We start from the raw sequence: 18,096 nt of genomic DNA, 5'->3' as shown, positions 1-18,096 counted from the left end.
AGGGAGCAGTGTTGGTGCAGTGCCGTGCTCCCCTTGGCATGCCTTTGGCAGCGCCAGTGTCCCTGGAGCTGTAGGCTTTGTGGCTCTCTGAACCCTAACCCTAACCCTAATTGTAATGGGAGCTTAGATTTTTGGCCGAGGTCCGCAGGTGCGTGGCTGGTGGGGATGGGAAAGGTGTGGAGGGAGCAGTGTTGGTGCAGTGCCGTGCTCCCCTTGGCGTGCCTTTGGCAGCGCCAGTGTCCCTGGAGCTGTAGGCTTTGTGGCTCTCTGAACCCTAACCCTAACCCTAATTGTAATGGGAGCTTAGATTTTTGGCCGAGGTCCGCAGGTGCGTGGCTGGTGGGGATGGGAAAGGTGTGGAGGGAGCAGTGTTGGTGCAGTGCCGTGCTCCCCTTGGCGTGCCTTTGGCAGCGCCAGTGTCCCTGGAGCTGTAGGCTTTGTGGCTCTCGGAACCCTAACCCTAACCCTAATTGTAATGGGAGCTTAGATTTTTGGCCGAGGTCCGCAGGTGCGTGGCTGGTGGGGATGGGAAAGGTGTGGAGGGAGCAGTGTTGGTGCAGTGCCATGCTCCCCTTGGCGTGCCTTTGGCAGCGCCAGTGTCCCTGGAGCTGTAGGCTTTGTGGCTCTCTGAACCCTAACCCTAATTGTAATGGGAGCTTAGATTTTTGGCCGAGGTCCGCAGGTGCATGGTATGCGCAGACGGGAAAGGTGTGGAGGGAGCAGTGTTGGTGCAGTGCCGTGCTCCCCTTGGCGTGCCTTTGGCAGCGCCAGTGTCCCTGGAGCTGTAGGCTTTGTGGCTCTCGGAACCCTAACCCTAACCCTAATTGTAATGGGAGCTTAGATTTTTGGCCGAGGTCCGCAGGTGCGTGGCTGGTGGGGATGGGAAAGGTGTGGCGGGAGCAGTGTTGGTGCAGTGCCGTGCTCCCCTTGGCGTGCCTTTGGCAGCGCCAGTTTCCCTGGAGCTGTAGGCTTTGTGGCTCTCGGAACCCTAACCCTAACCCTAATTGTAATGGGAGCTTAGATTTTTGGCCGAGGTCCGCAGGTGCGTGGCTGGTGGGGATGGGAAAGGTGTGGAGGGAGCAGTGTTGGTGCAGTGCCGTGCTCCCCTTGGCGTGCCTTTGGCAGCGCCAGTGTCCCTGGAGCTGTAGGCTTTGTGGCTCTCTGAACCCTAACCCGAACCCTAATTGTAATGGGAGCTTAGATTTTTGGCCGAGGTCCGCAGGTGCGTGGTTGGCGCAGACGGGAAAGGTGTGGAGGGAGCAGTGTTGGTGTAGTGCCGTGCTCCCCTTGGCGTGCCTTTGGCAGCGGCAGTGTCCCTGGAGCTCTAGGCTTTGTGGCTCTCGGAACCCTAACCCTAACCCTAATTGTAATGGGAGCTTAGATTTTTGGCCGAGGTCCGCAGGTGCGTGGCTGGTGGGGACGGGAAAGGTGTGGAGGGAGCAGTGTTGGTGCAGTGCCGTGCTCCCCTTGGCGTGCCTTTGGCAGCGCCAGTGTCCCTGGAGCTGTAGGCTTTGTGGCTCTCTGAACCCTAACCCTAACCCTAATTGTAATGGGAGCTTAGATTTTTGGCCGAGGTCCGCAGGTGCGTGGCTGGTGGGGATGGGAAAGGTGTGGAGGGAGCAGTGTTGGTGCAGTGCCGTGCTCCCCTTGGCGTGCCTTTGGCAGCGGCAGTGTCCCTGGAGCTGTAGGCTTTGTGGCTCTCGGAACCCTAACCCTAACCCTAATTGTAATGGGAGCTTAGATTTTTGGCCGAGGTCCGCAGGTGCGTGGCTGGTGGGGATGGGAAAGGTGTGGAGGGAGCAGTGTTGGTGCAGTGCCGTGCTCCCCTTGGCGTGCCTTTGGCAGCGCCAGTGTCCCTGGAGCTGTAGGCTTTGTGGCTCTCTGAACCCTAACCCTAACCCTAATTGTAATGGGAGCTTAGATTTTTGGCCGAGGTCCACAGCTGCGTGGCTGGTGGGGATGGGAAAGGTGTGGCGGGAGCAGTGTTGGTGCAGTGCCGTGCTCCCTTTGGCGTGCCTTTGGCAGCGCCAGTGTCCCTGGAGCTGTAGGCTTTGTGGCTCTCTGAACCCTAACCCTAACCCTAATTGTAATGGGAGCTTAGATTTTTGGCCGAGGTCCGCAGGTGCGTGGCTGGTGGGGACGGGAAAGGTGTGGAGGGAGCAGTGTTGGTGCAGTGCTGTGCTCCCCTTGGCGTGCCTTTGGCAGCGCCAGTGTCCCTGGAGCTGTAGGCTTTGTGGCTCTCGGAACCCTAACCCTAACCCTAATTGTAATGGGAGCTTAGATTTTTGGCCGAGGTCCGCAGGTGCGTGGCTGGTGGGGACGGGAAAGGTGTGGCGGGAGCAGTGTTGGTGCAGTGCCGTGCTCCCCTTGGCGTGCCTTTGGCAGCGCCAGTGTCCCTGGAGCTGTAGGCTTTGTGGCTCTCTGAACCCTAACCCTAACCCTAATTGTAATGGGAGCTTAGATTTTTGGCCGAGGTCCGCAGGTGCGTGGTTGGCGCAGACGGGAAAGGTGTGGAGGGAGCAGTGTTGGTGCAGTGCCGTGCTCCCCTTGGTGTGCCTTTGGCAGCGGCAGTGTCCCTGGAGCTGTAGGCTTTGTGGCTCTCTGAACCCTAACCCTAACCCTAATTGTAATGGGAGCTTAGATTTTTGGCCGAGGTCCGCAGGTGCGTGGCTGGTGGGGACGGGAAAGGTGTGGCGGGAGCAGTGTTGGTGCAGTGCCGTGCTCCCCTTGGCGTGCCTTTGGCAGCGCCAGTGTCCCTGGAGCTGTAGGCTTTGTGGCTCTCTGAACCCTAACCCTAACCCTAATTGTAATGGGAGCTTAGATTTTTGGCCGAGGTCCGCAGGTGCGTGGCTGGTGGGGATGGGAAAGGTGTGGAGGGAGCAGTGTTGGTGCAGTGCCGTGCTCCCCTTGGCGTGCCTTTGGCAGCGCCAGTGTCCCTGGAGCTGTAGGCTTTGTGGCTCTCTGAACCCTAACCCTAACCCTAATTGTAATGGGAGCTTAGATTTTTGGCCGAGGTCCGCAGGTGCGTGGCTGGTGGGGATGGGAAAGGTGTGGAGGGAGCAGTGTTGGTGCAGTGCCGTGCTCCCCTTGGCGTGCCTTTGGCAGCGCCAGTGTCCCTGGAGCTGTAGGCTTTGTGGCTCTCTGAACCCTAACCCTAACCCTAATTGTAATGGGAGCTTAGATTTTTGGCCGAGGTCCGCAGGTGCGTGGCTGGTGGGGATGGGAAAGGTGTGGAGGGAGCAGTGTTGGTGCAGTGCCGTGCTCCCCTTGGCGTGCCTTTGGCAGCGCCAGTGTCCCTGGAGCTGTAGGCTTTGTGGCTCTCTGAACCCTAACCCTAACCCTAATTGTAATGGGAGCTTAGATTTTTGGCCGAGGTCCGCAGGTGCGTGGCTGGTGGGGACGGGAAAGGTGTGGAGGGAGCAGTGTTGGTGCAGTGCCGTGCTCCCCTTGGCGTGCCTTTGGCAGCGCCAGTGTCCCTGGAGCTCTAGGCTTTGTGGCTCTCTGAACCCTAACCCTAACCCTAATTGTAATGGGAGCTTAGATTTTTGGCCGAGGTCCGCAGGTGCGTGGCTGGTGGGGATGGGAAAGGTGTGGAGGGAGCAGTGTTGGTGCAGTGCCGTGCTCCCCTTGGCGTGCCTTTGGCAGCGGCAGTGTCCCTGGAGCTGTAGGCTTTGTGGCTCTCGGAACCCTAACCCTAACCCTAATTGTAATGGGAGCTTAGATTTTTGGCCGAGGTCCGCAGGTGCGTGGCTGGTGGGGATGGGAAAGGTGTGGAGGGAGCAGTGTTGGTGCAGTGCCGTGCTCCCCTTGGCGTGCCTTTGGCAGCGCCAGTGTCCCTGGAGCTGTAGGCTTTGTGGCTCTCTGAACCCTAACCCTAACCCTAATTGTAATGGGAGCTTAGATTTTTGGCTGAGGTCCGCAGGTGCATGTTATGCGCAGACGGGAAAGGTGTGGAGGGAGCAGTGTTGGTGCAGTGCCGTGCTCCCCTTGGGGTGCCTTTGGCAGCGCCAGTGTCCCTGGAGCTGTAGGCTTTGTGGCTCTCGGAACCCTAACCCTAACCCTAATTGTAATGGGAGCTTAGATTTTTGGCCGAGGTCCACAGCTGCGTGGCTGGTGGGGATGGGAAAGGTGTGGCGGGAGCAGTGTTGGTGCAGTGCCGTGCTCCCTTTGGCGTGCCTTTGGCAGCGCCAGTGTCCCTGGAGCTGTAGGCTTTGTGGCTCTCTGAACCCTAACCCTAACCCTAATTGTAATGGGAGCTTAGATTTTTGGCCGAGGTCCGCAGGTGCGTGGCTGGTGGGGACGGGAAAGGTGTGGAGGGAGCAGTGTTGGTGCAGTGCTGTGCTCCCCTTGGCGTGCCTTTGGCAGCGCCAGTGTCCCTGGAGCTGTAGGCTTTGTGGCTCTCGGAACCCTAACCCTAACCCTAATTGTAATGGGAGCTTAGATTTTTGGCCGAGGTCCGCAGGTGCGTGGCTGGTGGGGACGGGAAAGGTGTGGCGGGAGCAGTGTTGGTGCAGTGCCGTGCTCCCCTTGGCGTGCCTTTGGCAGCGCCAGTGTCCCTGGAGCTGTAGGCTTTGTGGCTCTCTGAACCCTAACCCTAACCCTAATTGTAATGGGAGCTTAGATTTTTGGCCGAGGTCCGCAGGTGCGTGGTTGGCGCAGACGGGAAAGGTGTGGAGGGAGCAGTGTTGGTGCAGTGCCGTGCTCCCCTTGGTGTGCCTTTGGCAGCGGCAGTGTCCCTGGAGCTGTAGGCTTTGTGGCTCTCTGAACCCTAACCCTAACCCTAATTGTAATGGGAGCTTAGATTTTTGGCCGAGGTCCGCAGGTGCGTGGCTGGTGGGGACGGGAAAGGTGTGGCGGGAGCAGTGTTGGTGCAGTGCCGTGCTCCCCTTGGCGTGCCTTTGGCAGCGCCAGTGTCCCTGGAGCTGTAGGCTTTGTGGCTCTCTGAACCCTAACCCTAACCCTAATTGTAATGGGAGCTTAGATTTTTGGCCGAGGTCCGCAGGTGCGTGGCTGGTGGGGATGGGAAAGGTGTGGAGGGAGCAGTGTTGGTGCAGTGCCGTGCTCCCCTTGGCGTGCCTTTGGCAGCGCCAGTGTCCCTGGAGCTGTAGGCTTTGTGGCTCTCTGAACCCTAACCCTAACCCTAATTGTAATGGGAGCTTAGATTTTTGGCCGAGGTCCGCAGGTGCGTGGCTGGTGGGGATGGGAAAGGTGTGGAGGGAGCAGTGTTGGTGCAGTGCCGTGCTCCCCTTGGCGTGCCTTTGGCAGCGCCAGTGTCCCTGGAGCTGTAGGCTTTGTGGCTCTCTGAACCCTAACCCTAACCCTAATTGTAATGGGAGCTTAGATTTTTGGCCGAGGTCCGCAGGTGCGTGGCTGGTGGGGATGGGAAAGGTGTGGAGGGAGCAGTGTTGGTGCAGTGCCGTGCTCCCCTTGGCGTGCCTTTGGCAGCGCCAGTGTCCCTGGAGCTGTAGGCTTTGTGGCTCTCTGAACCCTAACCCTAACCCTAATTGTAATGGGAGCTTAGATTTTTGGCCGAGGTCCGCAGGTGCGTGGCTGGTGGGGACGGGAAAGGTGTGGAGGGAGCAGTGTTGGTGCAGTGCCGTGCTCCCCTTGGCGTGCCTTTGGCAGCGCCAGTGTCCCTGGAGCTCTAGGCTTTGTGGCTCTCTGAACCCTAACCCTAACCCTAATTGTAATGGGAGCTTAGATTTTTGGCCGAGGTCCGCAGGTGCGTGGCTGGTGGGGATGGGAAAGGTGTGGAGGGAGCAGTGTTGGTGCAGTGCCGTGCTCCCCTTGGCATGCCTTTGGCAGCGCCAGTGTCCCTGGAGCTGTAGGCTTTGTGGCTCTCTGAACCCTAACCCTAACCCTAATTGTAATGGGAGCTTAGATTTTTGGCCGAGGTCCGCAGGTGCGTGGCTGGTGGGGATGGGAAAGGTGTGGAGGGAGCAGTGTTGGTGCAGTGCCGTGCTCCCCTTGGGGTGCCTTTGGCAGCGCCAGTGTCCCTGGAGCTGTAGGCTTTGTGGCTCTCTGAACCCTAACCCTAACCCTAATTGTAATGGGAGCTTAGATTTTTGGCCGAGGTCCGCAGGTGCGTGGCTGGTGGGGATGGGAAAGGTGTGGAGGGAGCAGTGTTGGTGCAGTGCCATGCTCCCCTTGGGGTGTCTTTGGCAGTGCCAGTGTCCCTGGAGCTGTAGGCTTTGTGGCTCTCGGAACCCTAACCCTAACCCTAATTGTAATGGGAGCTTAGATTTTTGGCCGAGGTCCGCAGGTGCGTGGTTGGCGCAGACGGGAAAGGTGTGGAGGGAGCAGTGTTGGTGCAGTGCCGTGCTCCCCTTGGCGTGCCTTTGGCAGCGCCAGTGTCCCTGGAGCTCTAGGCTTTGTGGCACTCGGAACCCTAACCCTAACCCTAATTGTAATGGGAGCTTAGATTTTTGGCCGAGGTCCGCAGGTGCGTGGCTGGTGGGGATGGGAAAGGTGTGGAGGGAGCAGTGTTGGTGCAGTGCCGTGCTCCCCTTGGCGTGCCTTTGGCAGCGCCAGTGTCCCTGGAGCTGTAGGCTTTGTGGCTCTCTGAACCCTAACCCTAACCCTAATTGTAATGGGAGCTTAGATTTTTGGCCGAGGTCCGCAGGTGCGTGGCTGGTGGGGACGGGAAAGGTGTGGAGGGAGCAGTGTTGGTGCAGTGCCGTGCTCCCCTTGGCGTGCCTTTGGCAGCGCCAGTGTCCCTGGAGCTCTAGGCTTTGTGGCTCTCTGAACCCTAACCCTAACCCTAATTGTAATGGGAGCTTAGATTTTTGGCCGAGGTCCGCAGGTGCGTGGCTGGTGGGGATGGGAAAGGTGTGGAGGGAGCAGTGTTGGTGCAGTGCCGTGCTCCCCTTGGCATGCCTTTGGCAGCGCCAGTGTCCCTGGAGCTGTAGGCTTTGTGGCTCTCTGAACCCTAACCCTAACCCTAATTGTAATGGGAGCTTAGATTTTTGGCCGAGGTCCGCAGGTGCGTGGCTGGTGGGGATGGGAAAGGTGTGGAGGGAGCAGTGTTGGTGCAGTGCCGTGCTCCCCTTGGCGTGCCTTTGGCAGCGCCAGTGTCCCTGGAGCTGTAGGCTTTGTGGCTCTCTGAACCCTAACCCTAACCCTAATTGTAATGGGAGCTTAGATTTTTGGCCGAGGTCCGCAGGTGCGTGGCTGGTGGGGATGGGAAAGGTGTGGAGGGAGCAGTGTTGGTGCAGTGCCGTGCTCCCCTTGGCGTGCCTTTGGCAGCGCCAGTGTCCCTGGAGCTGTAGGCTTTGTGGCTCTCGGAACCCTAACCCTAACCCTAATTGTAATGGGAGCTTAGATTTTTGGCCGAGGTCCGCAGGTGCGTGGCTGGTGGGGATGGGAAAGGTGTGGAGGGAGCAGTGTTGGTGCAGTGCCATGCTCCCCTTGGCGTGCCTTTGGCAGCGCCAGTGTCCCTGGAGCTGTAGGCTTTGTGGCTCTCTGAACCCTAACCCTAATTGTAATGGGAGCTTAGATTTTTGGCCGAGGTCCGCAGGTGCATGGTATGCGCAGACGGGAAAGATGTGGAGGGAGCAGTGTTGGTGCAGTGCCGTGCTCCCCTTGGCGTGCCTTTGGCAGCGCCAGTGTCCCTGGAGCTGTAGGCTTTGTGGCTCTCTGAACCCTAACCCTAACCCTAATTGTAATGGGAGCTTAGATTTTTGGCCGAGGTCCACAGGTGCGTGGCTGGTGGGGATGGGAAAGGTGTGGAGGGAGCAGTGTTGGTGCAGTGCCGTGCTCCCCTTGGCGTGCCTTTGGCAGCGCCAGTGTCCCTGGAGCTGTAGGCTTTGTGGCTCTCTGAACCCTAACCCTAACCCTAATTGTAATGGGAGCTTAGATTTTTGGCCGAGGTCCGCAGGTGCGTGGCTGGTGGGGACGGGAAAGGTGTGGCGGGAGCAGTGTTGGTGCAGTGCCGTGCTCCCCTTGGCGTGCCTTTGGCAGTGCCAGTGTCCCTGGAGCTGTAGGCTTTGTGGCTCTCGGAACCCTAACCCTAACCCTAATTGTAATGGGAGCTTAGATTTTTGGCCGAGGTCCGCAGGTGCGTGGCTGGTGGGGATGGGAAAGGTGTGGAGGGAGCAGTGTTGGTGCAGTGCCGTGCTCCCCTTGGCGTGCCTTTGGCAGCCCCAGTGTCCCTGGAGCTGTAGGCTTTGTGGCTCTCTGAACCCTAACCCTAACCCTAATTGTAATGGGAGCTTAGATTTTTGGCCGAGGTCCACAGGTGTGTGGCTGGTGGGGATGGGAAAGGTGTGGCGGGAGCAGTGTTGGTGCAGTGCCGTGCTCCCCTTGGCGTGCCTTTATCAGCGCCAGTGTCCCTGGAGCTGTAGGCTTTGTGGCTCTCTGAACCCTAACCCTAACCCTAATTGTAATGGGAGCTTAGATTTTTGGCCGAGGTCCGCAGGTGCGTGGTTGGCGCAGACGGGAAAGGTGTGGAGGGAGCAGTGTTGGTGCAGTGCCATGCTCCCCTTGGCGTGCCTTTGGCAGCGCCAGTGTCCCTGGAGCTGTAGGCTGTGTGGCTCTCTGAACCCTAACCCGAACCCTAATTGTAATGGGAGCTTAGATTTTTGGCCGAGGTCCGCAGGTGCGTGGCTGGTGGGGATGGGAAAGGTGTGGAGGGAGCAGTGTTGGTGCAGTGCCGTGCTCCCCTTGGCGTGCCTTTGGCAGCGCCAGTGTCCCTGGAGCTGTGGGCTTTGTGGCTCTCGGAACCCTAACCCTAACCCTAATTGTAATGGGAGCTTAGATTTTTGGCCGAGGTCCGCAGGTGCGTGGTTGGCGCAGACGGGAAAGGTGTGGAGGGAGCAGTGTTGGTGCAGTGCCGTGCTCCCCTTGGCGTGCCTTTGGCAGCGCCAGTGTCCCTGGAGCTCTAGGCTTTGTGGCTCTCGGAACCCTAACCCTAACCCTAATTGTAATGGGAGCTTAGATTTTTGGCCGAGGTCCGCAGGTGCGTGGCTGGTGGGGATGGGAAAGGTGTGGAGGGAGCAGTGTTGGTGCAGTGCCGTGCTCCCCTTGGGGTGCCTTTGGCAGCGCCAGTGTCCCTGGAGCTGTAGGCTTTGTGGCTCTCTGAACCCTAACCCTAACCCTAATTGTAATGGGAGCTTAGATTTTTGGCCGAGGTCCGCAGGTGCGTGGCTGGTGGGGATGGGAAAGGTGTGGAGGGAGCAGTGTTGGTGCAGTGCCGTGCTCCCCTTGGCGTGCCTTTGGCAGCGCCAGTGTCCCTGGAGCTGTAGGCTTTGTGGCTCTCTGAACCCTAACCCTAACCCTAATTGTAATGGGAGCTTAGATTTTTGGCCGAGGTCCGCAGGTGCGTGGCTGGTGGGGATGGGAAAGGTGTGGAGGGATCAGTGTTGGTGCAGTGCCATGCTCCCCTTGGGGTGCCTTTGGCAGCGCCAGTGTCCCTGGAGCTGTAGGCTTTGTGGCTCTCTGAACCCTAACCCTAACCCTAATTGTAATGGGAGCTTAGATTTTTGGCCGAGGTCCGCAGGTGCGTGGCTGGTGGGGACGGGAAAGGTGTGGCGGGAGCAGTGTTGGTGCAGTGCCGTGCTCCCCTTGGGGTGCCTTTGGCAGCGCCAGTGTCCCTGGAGCTGTAGGCTTTGTGGCTCTCGGAACCCTAACCCTAACCCTAATTGTAATGGGAGCTTAGATTTTTGGCCGAGGTCCGCAGGTGCGTGGCTGGTGGGGACGGGAAAGGTGTGGAGGGAGCAGTGTTGGTGCAGTGCCGTGCTCCCCTTGGGGTGCCTTTGGCAGCCCCAGTGTCCCTGGAGCTGTAGGCTTTGTGGCTCTCTGAACCCTAACCCTAACCCTAATTGTAATGGGAGCTTAGATTTTTGGCCGAGGTCCGCAGGTGCATGGTTGGCGCAGACGGGAAAGGTGTGGAGGGAGCAGTGTTGGTGCAGTGCCGTGCTCCCCTTGGCGTGCCTTTGGCAGCGCCAGTGTCCCTGGAGCTGTAGGCTTTGTGGCTCTCTGAACCCTAACCCTAACCCTAATTGTAATGGGAGCTTAGATTTTTGGCCGAGGTCCGCAGGTGCGTGGCTGGTGGGGACGGGAAAGGTGTGGAGGGAGCAGTGTTGGTGCAGTGCCGTGCTCCCCTTGGCATGCCTTTGGCAGCGCCAGTGTCCCTGGAGCTGTAGGCTTTGTGGCTCTCTGAACCCTAACCCTAACCCTAATTGTAATGGGAGCTTAGATTTTTGGCCGAGGTCCGCAGGTGCGTGGCTGGTGGGGATGGGAAAGGTGTGGAGGGAGCAGTGTTGGTGCAGTGCCGTGCTCCCCTTGGCGTGCCTTTGGCAGCGCCAGTGTCCCTGGAGCTGTAGGCTTTGTGGCTCTCTGAACCCTAACCCTAACCCTAATTGTAATGGGAGCTTAGATTTTTGGCCGAGGTCCGCAGGTGCGTGGCTGGTGGGGATGGGAAAGGTGTGGAGGGAGCAGTGTTGGTGCAGTGCCGTGCTCCCCTTGGCGTGCCTTTGGCAGCGCCAGTGTCCCTGGAGCTGTAGGCTTTGTGGCTCTCGGAACCCTAACCCTAACCCTAATTGTAATGGGAGCTTAGATTTTTGGCCGAGGTCCGCAGGTGCGTGGCTGGTGGGGATGGGAAAGGTGTGGAGGGAGCAGTGTTGGTGCAGTGCCATGCTCCCCTTGGCGTGCCTTTGGCAGCGCCAGTGTCCCTGGAGCTGTAGGCTTTGTGGCTCTCTGAACCCTAACCCTAATTGTAATGGGAGCTTAGATTTTTGGCCGAGGTCCGCAGGTGCATGGTATGCGCAGACGGGAAAGGTGTGGAGGGAGCAGTGTTGGTGCAGTGCCGTGCTCCCCTTGGCGTGCCTTTGGCAGCGCCAGTGTCCCTGGAGCTGTAGGCTTTGTGGCTCTCGGAACCCTAACCCTAACCCTAATTGTAATGGGAGCTTAGATTTTTGGCCGAGGTCCGCAGGTGCGTGGCTGGTGGGGATGGGAAAGGTGTGGCGGGAGCAGTGTTGGTGCAGTGCCGTGCTCCCCTTGGCGTGCCTTTGGCAGCGCCAGTTTCCCTGGAGCTGTAGGCTTTGTGGCTCTCGGAACCCTAACCCTAACCCTAATTGTAATGGGAGCTTAGATTTTTGGCCGAGGTCCGCAGGTGCGTGGCTGGTGGGGATGGGAAAGGTGTGGAGGGAGCAGTGTTGGTGCAGTGCCGTGCTCCCCTTGGCGTGCCTTTGGCAGCGCCAGTGTCCCTGGAGCTGTAGGCTTTGTGGCTCTCGGAACCCTAACCCTAACCCTAATTGTAATGGGAGCTTAGATTTTTGGCCGAGGTCCGCAGGTGCGTGGCTGGTGGGGATGGGAAAGGTGTGGAGGGAGCAGTGTTGGTGCAGTGCCATGCTCCCCTTGGGGTGCCTTTGGCAGCGCCAGTGTCCCTGGAGCTGTAGGCTTTGTGGCTCTCTGAACCCTAACCCTAACCCTAATTGTAATGGGAGCTTAGATTTTTGGCCGAGGTCCGCAGGTGCGTGGCTGGTGGGGACGGGAAAGGTGTGGAGGGAGCAGTGTTGGTGCAGTGCCGTGCTCCCCTTGGGGTGCCTTTGGCAGCGCCAGTGTCCCTGGAGCTGTAGGCTTTGTGGCTCTCTGAACCCTAACCCTAACCCTAATTGTAATGGGAGCTTAGATTTTTGGCCGAGGTCCGCAGGTGCATGGTATGCGCAGACGGGAAAGGTGTGGAGGGAGCAGTGTTGGTGCAGTGCCGTGCTCCCCTTGGGGTGCCTTTGGCAGCGCCAGTGTCCCTGGAGCTGTAGGCTTTGTGGCACTCGGAACCCTAACCCTAACCCTAATTGTAATGGGAGCTTAGATTTTTGGCCGAGGTCCGCAGGTGCGTGGCTGGTGGGGATGGGAAAGGTGTGGAGGGAGCAGTGTTGGTGCAGTGCCGTGCTCCCCTTGGCGTGCCTTTGGCAGCGCCAGTGTCCCTGGAGCTGTAGGCTTTGTGGCTCTCTGAACCCTAACCCTAACCCTAATTGTAATGGGAGCTTAGATTTTTGGCCGAGGTCCGCAGGTGCGTGGCTGGTGGGGACGGGAAAGGTGTGGAGGGAGCAGTGTTGGTGCAGTGCCGTGCTCCCCTTGGCGTGCCTTTGGCAGCGCCAGTGTCCCTGGAGCTGTAGGCTTTGTGGCTCTCTGAACCCTAACCCTAACCCTAATTGTAATGGGAGCTTAGATTTTTGGCCGAGGTCCGCAGGTGCGTGGCTGGTGGGGATGGGAAAGGTGTGGAGGGAGCAGTGTTGGTGCAGTGCCGTGCTCCCCTTGGCATGCCTTTGGCAGCGCCAGTGTCCCTGGAGCTGTAGGCTTTGTGGCTCTCTGAACCCTAACCCTAATTGTAATGGGAGCTTAGATTTTTGGCCGAGGTCCGCAGGTGCATGGTATGCGCAGACGGGAAAGATATGGAGGGAGCAGTGTTGGTGCAGTGCCGTGCTCCCCTTGGCGTGCCTTTGGCAGCGCCAGTGTCCCTGGAGCTGTAGGCTTTGTGGCTCTCGGAACCCTAACCCTAACCCTAATTGTAATGGGAGCTTAGATTTTTGGCCGAGGTCCGCAGGTGCGTGGCTGGTGGGGATGGGAAAGGTGTGGCGGGAGCAGTGTTGGTGCAGTGCCGTGCTCCCCTTGGGGTGCCTTTGGCAGCGCCAGTTTCCCTGGAGCTGTAGGCTTTGTGGCTCTCGGAACCCTAACCCTAACCCTAATTGTAATGGGAGCTTAGATTTTTGGCCGAGGTCCGCAGGTGCGTGGCTGGTGGGGATGGGAAAGGTGTGGAGGGAGCAGTGTTGGTGCAGTGCCATGCTCCCCTTGGGGTGCCTTTGGCAGCGCCAGTGTCCCTGGAGCTGTAGGCTTTGTGGCTCTCTGAACCCTAACCCTAACCCTAATTGTAATGGGAGCTTAGATTTTTGGCCGAGGTCCGCAGGTGCATGGTATGCGCAGACGGGAAAGGTGTGGAGGGAGCAGTGTTGGTGCAGTGCCGTGCTCCCCTTGGGGTGCCTTTGGCAGCGCCAGTGTCCCTGGAGCTGTAGGCTTTGTGGCTCTCTGAACCCTAACCCTAACCCTAATTGTAATGGGAGCTTAGATTTTTGGCCGAGGTCCGCAGGTGCGTGGCTGGTGGGGACGGGAAAGGTGTGGCGGGAGCAGTGTTGGTGCAGTGCCGTGCTCCCCTTGGCGTGCCTTTGGCAGCGCCAGTGTCCCTGGAGCTCTAGGCTTTGTGGCTCTCTGAACCCTAACCCTAACCCTAATTGTAATGGGAGCTTAGATTTTTGGCCGAGGTCCGCAGGTGTGTGGCTGGTGGGGACGGGAAAGGTGTGGAGGGAGCAGTGTTGGTGCAGTGCCGTGCTCCCCTTGGCGTGCCTTTGGCAGCCCCAGTGTCCCTGGAGCTGTAGGCTTTGTGGCTCTCTGAACCCTAACCCTAACCCTAATTGTAATGGGAGCTTAGATTTTTGGCCGAGGTCCGCAGGTGCATGGTTGGCGCAGACGGGAAAGGTGTGGAGGGAGCAGTGTTGGTGCAGTGCCGTGCTCCCCTTGGCGTGCCTTTGGCAGCGCCAGTGTCCCTGGAGCTGTAGGCTTTGTGGCTCTCTGAACCCTAACCCTAACCCTAATTGTAATGGGAGCTTAGATTTTTGGCCGAGGTCCGCAGGTGCGTGGCTGGTGGGGACGGGAAAGGTGTGGCAGGAGCAGTGTTGGTGCAGTGCCGTGCTCCCCTTGGGGTGCCTTTGGCAGCGCCAGTGTCCCTGGAGCTGTAGGCTTTGTGGCTCTCTGAACCCTAACCCTAACCCTAATTGTAATGGGAGCTTAGATTTTTGGCCGAGGTCCGCAGGTGCATGATTGGTACAAATGAGAAAGGTGTGGAGGGAGCAGTGTTGGTGCAGTGCCGTGCTCCCCTTGGCGTGCCTTTGGCAGCGCCAGTGTCCCTGGAGCTGTGGGCTTTGTGGCTCTCGGAACCCTAACCCTAACCCTAATTGTAATGGGAGCTTAGATTTTTGGCCGAGGTCCGCAGGTGCGTGGTTGGCGCAGACGGGAAAGGTGTGGAGGGAGCAGTGTTGGTGCAGTGCCGTGCTCCCCTTGGCGTGCCTTTGGCAGCGGCAGTGTCCCTGGAGCTCTAGGCTTTGTGGCTCTCGGAACCCTAACCCTAACCCTAATTGTAATGGGAGCTTAGATTTTTGGCCGAGGTCCGCAGGTGCGTGGCTGGTGGGGATGGGAAAGGTGTGGAGGGAGCAGTGTTGGTGCAGTGCCGTGCTCCCCTTGGGGTGCCTTTGGCAGCGCCAGTGTCCCTGGAGCTGTAGGCTTTGTGGCTCTCTGAACCCTAACCCTAACCCTAATTGTAATGGGAGCTTAGATTTTTGGCCGAGGTCCGCAGGTGCGTGGCTGGTGGGGATGGGAAAGGTGTGGAGGGAGCAGTGTTGGTGCAGTGCCGTGCTCCCCTTGGCGTGCCTTTGGCAGCGCCAGTGTCCCTGGAGCTGTAGGCTTTGTGGCTCTCTGAACCCTAACCCTAACCCTAATTGTAATGGGAGCTTAGATTTTTGGCCGAGGTCCGCAGGTGCGTGGCTGGTGGGGATGGGAAAGGTGTGGAGGGATCAGTGTTGGTGCAGTGCCATGCTCCCCTTGGCGTGCCTTTGGCAGCGCCAGTGTCCCTGGAGCTGTAGGCTTTGTGGCTCTCTGAACCCTAACCCTAACCCTAATTGTAATGGGAGCTTAGATTTTTGGCCGAGGTCCGCAGGTGCGTGGCTGGTGGGGACGGGAAAGGTGTGGCGGGAGCAGTGTTGGTGCAGTGCCGTGCTCCCCTTGGGGTGCCTTTGGCAGCGCCAGTGTCCCTGGAGCTGTAGGCTTTGTGGCTCTCGGAACCCTAACCCTAACCCTAATTGTAATGGGAGCTTAGATTTTTGGCCGAGGTCCGCAGGTGCGTGGCTGGTGGGGACGGGAAAGGTGTGGAGGGAGCAGTGTTGGTGCAGTGCCGTGCTCCCCTTGGGGTGCCTTTGGCAGCCCCAGTGTCCCTGGAGCTGTAGGCTTTGTGGCTCTCTGAACCCTAACCCTAACCCTAATTGTAATGGGAGCTTAGATTTTTGGCCGAGGTCCGCAGGTGCATGGTTGGCGCAGACGGGAAAGGTGTGGAGGGAGCAGTGTTGGTGCAGTGCCGTGCTCCCCTTGGCGTGCCTTTGGCAGCGCCAGTGTCCCTGGAGCTGTAGGCTTTGTGGCTCTCGGAACCCTAACCCGAACCCTAATTGTAATGGGAGCTTAGATTTTTGGCCGAGGTCCGCAGGTGCATGATTGGTGCAAATGAGAAAGGTGTGGCGGGAGCAGTGTTGGTGCAGTGCCATGCTCCCTTTGGCGTGCCTTTGGCAGCGCCAGTGTCCCTGGAGCTGTAGGCTGTGTGGCTCTCTGAACCCTAACCCGAACCCTAATTGTAATGGGAGCTTAGATTTTTGGCCGAGGTCCGCAGGTGCGTGGCTGGTGGGGATGGGAAAGGTGTGGAGGGAGCAGTGTTGGTGCAGTGCCGTGCTCCCCTTGGCGTGCCTTTGGCAGCGCCAGTGTCCCTGGAGCTGTAGGCTTTGTGGCTCTCTGAACCCTAACCCTAACCCTAATTGTAATGGGAGCTTAGATTTTTGGCCGAGGTCCGCAGGTGCGTGGTTGGCGCAGACGGGAAAGGTGTGGAGGGAGCAGTGTTGGTGCAGTGCCATGCTCCCCTTGGCGTGCCTTTGGCAGCGGCAGTGTCCCTGGAGCTGTAGGCTTTGTGGCTCTCTGAACCCTAACCCTAACCCTAATTGTAATGGGAGCTTAGATTTTTGGCCGAGGTCCGCAGGTGCGTGGCTGGTGGGGATGGGAAAGGTGTGGAGGGAGCAGTGTTGGTGCAGTGCCGTGCTCCCCTTGGCGTGCCTTTGGCAGCGCCAGTGTCCCTGGAGCTGTAGGCTTTGTGGCTCTCTGAACCCTAACCCTAACCCTAATTGTAATGGGAGCTTAGATTTTTGGCCGAGGTCCGCAGGTGCGTGGCTGGTGGGGATGGGAAAGGTGTGGAGGGAGCAGTGTTGGTGCAGTGCCGTGCTCCCCTTGGCGTGCCTTTGGCAGCGCCAGTGTCCCTGGAGCTGTAGGCTTTGTGGCTCTCTGAACCCTAACCCTAACCCTAATTGTAATGGGAGCTTAGATTTTTGGCTGAGGTCCGCAGGTGCATGTTATGCGCAGACGGGAAAGGTGTGGCGGGAGCAGTGTTGGTGCAGTGCCGTGCTCCCCTTGGCGTGCCTTTGGCAGCGGCAGTGTCCCTGGAGCTGTAGGCTTTGTGGCTCTCGGAACCCTAACCCTAACCCTAATTGTAATGGGAGCTTAGATTTTTGGCCGAGGTCCACAGGTGCGTGGCTGGTGGGGATGGGAAAGGTGTGGAGGGAGCAGTGTTGGTGCAGTGCCGTGCTCCCCTTGGCGTGCCTTTGGCAGCGCCAGTGTCCCTGGAGCTGTAGGCTTTGTGGCTCTCTGAACCCTAACCCTAACCCTAATTGTAATGGGAGCTTAGATTTTTGGCCGAGGTCCGCAGGTGCGTGGCTGGTGGGGACGGGAAAGGTGTGGCGGGAGCAGTGTTGGTGCAGTGCCGTGCTCCCCTTGGGGTGCCTTTGGCAGCGCCAGTGTCCCTGGAGCTGTAGGCTTTGTGGCTCTCGGAACCCTAACCCTAACCCTAATTGTAATGGGAGCTTAGATTTTTGGCCGAGGTCCGCAGGTGCGTGGCTGGTGGGGATGGGAAAGGTGTGGAGGGAGCAGTGTTGGTGCAGTGCCGTGCTCCCCTTGGCGTGCCTTTGGCAGCGCCAGTGTCCCTGGAGCTGTAGGCTTTGTGGCTCTCTGAACCCTAACCCTAACCCTAATTGTAATGGGAGCTTAGATTTTTGGCCGAGGTCCGCAGGTGCGTGGCTGGTGGGGATGGGAAAGGTGTGGCGGGAGCAGTGTTGGTGCAGTGCCGTGCTCCCCTTGGGGTGCCTTTGGCAGCGCCAGTTTCCCTGGAGCTGTAGGCTTTGTGGCTCTCTGAACCCTAACCCTAACCCTAATTGTAATGGGAGCTTAGATTTTTGGCCGAGGTCCGCAGGTGCGTGGCTGGTGGGGATGGGAAAGGTGTGGAGGGAGCAGTGTTGGTGCAGTGCCGTGCTCCCCTTGGCGTGCCTTTGGCAGCGCCAGTGTCCCTGGAGCTGTAGGCTTTGTGGCTCTCGGAACCCTAACCCTAACCCTAATTGTAATGGGAGCTTAGATTTTTGGCCGAGGTCCGCAGGTGCGTGGCTGGTGGGGACGGGAAAGGTGTGGAGGGAGCAGTGTTGGTGCAGTGCCGTGCTCCCCTTGGCGTGCCTTTGGCAGCACCAGTGTCCCTGGAGCTGTAGGCTTTGTGGCTCTCTGAACCCTAACCCGAACCCTAATTGTAATGGGAGCTTAGATTTTTGGCCGAGGTCCGCAGGTGCGTGGCTGGTGGGGATGGGAAAGGTGTGGAGGGAGCAGTGTTGGTGCAGTGCCATGCTCCCCTTGGGGTGCCTTTGGCAGCGCCAGTGTCCCTGGAGCTGTAGGCTTTGTGGCTCTCGGAACCCTAACCCTAACCCTAATTGTAATGGGAGCTTAGATTTTTGGCCGAGGTCCGCAGGTGCGTGGCTGGTGGGGACGGGAAAGGTGTGGAGGGAGCAGTGTTGGTGCAGTGCCGTGCTCCCCTTGGCGTGCCTTTGGCAGCGCCAGTGTCCCTGGAGCTCTAGGCTTTGTGGCTCTCTGAACCCTAACCCTAACCCTAATTGTAATGGGAGCTTAGATTTTTGGCCGAGGTCCGCAGGTGCATGATTGGTGCAAATGAGAAAGGTGTGGCGGGAGCAGTGTTGGTGCAGTGCCATGCTCCCTTTGGCGTGCCTTTGGCAGCGCCAGTGTCCCTGGAGCTGTAGGCTGTGTGGCTCTCTGAACCCTAACCCGAACCCTAATTGTAATGGGAGCTTAGATTTTTGGCCGAGGTCCGCAGGTGCGTGGCTGGTGGGGACGGGAAAGGTGTGGAGGGAGCAGTGTTGTTGCAGTGCCGTGCTCCCCTTGGCGTGCCTTTGGCAGCCCCAGTGTCCCTGGAGCTGTAGGCTTTGTGGCTCTCGGAACCCTAACCCTAACCCTAATTGTAATGGG

The sequence above is a fragment of the Platalea leucorodia genome, assembly GCF_965183815.1.
Source record: "Platalea leucorodia genome assembly, chromosome: 7".
Taxonomy (NCBI): domain Eukaryota; kingdom Metazoa; phylum Chordata; class Aves; order Pelecaniformes; family Threskiornithidae; genus Platalea; species Platalea leucorodia.
The sequence above is the reverse complement of the archived record's forward strand: the minus strand, read 5'-3'. Positions refer to the sequence as shown.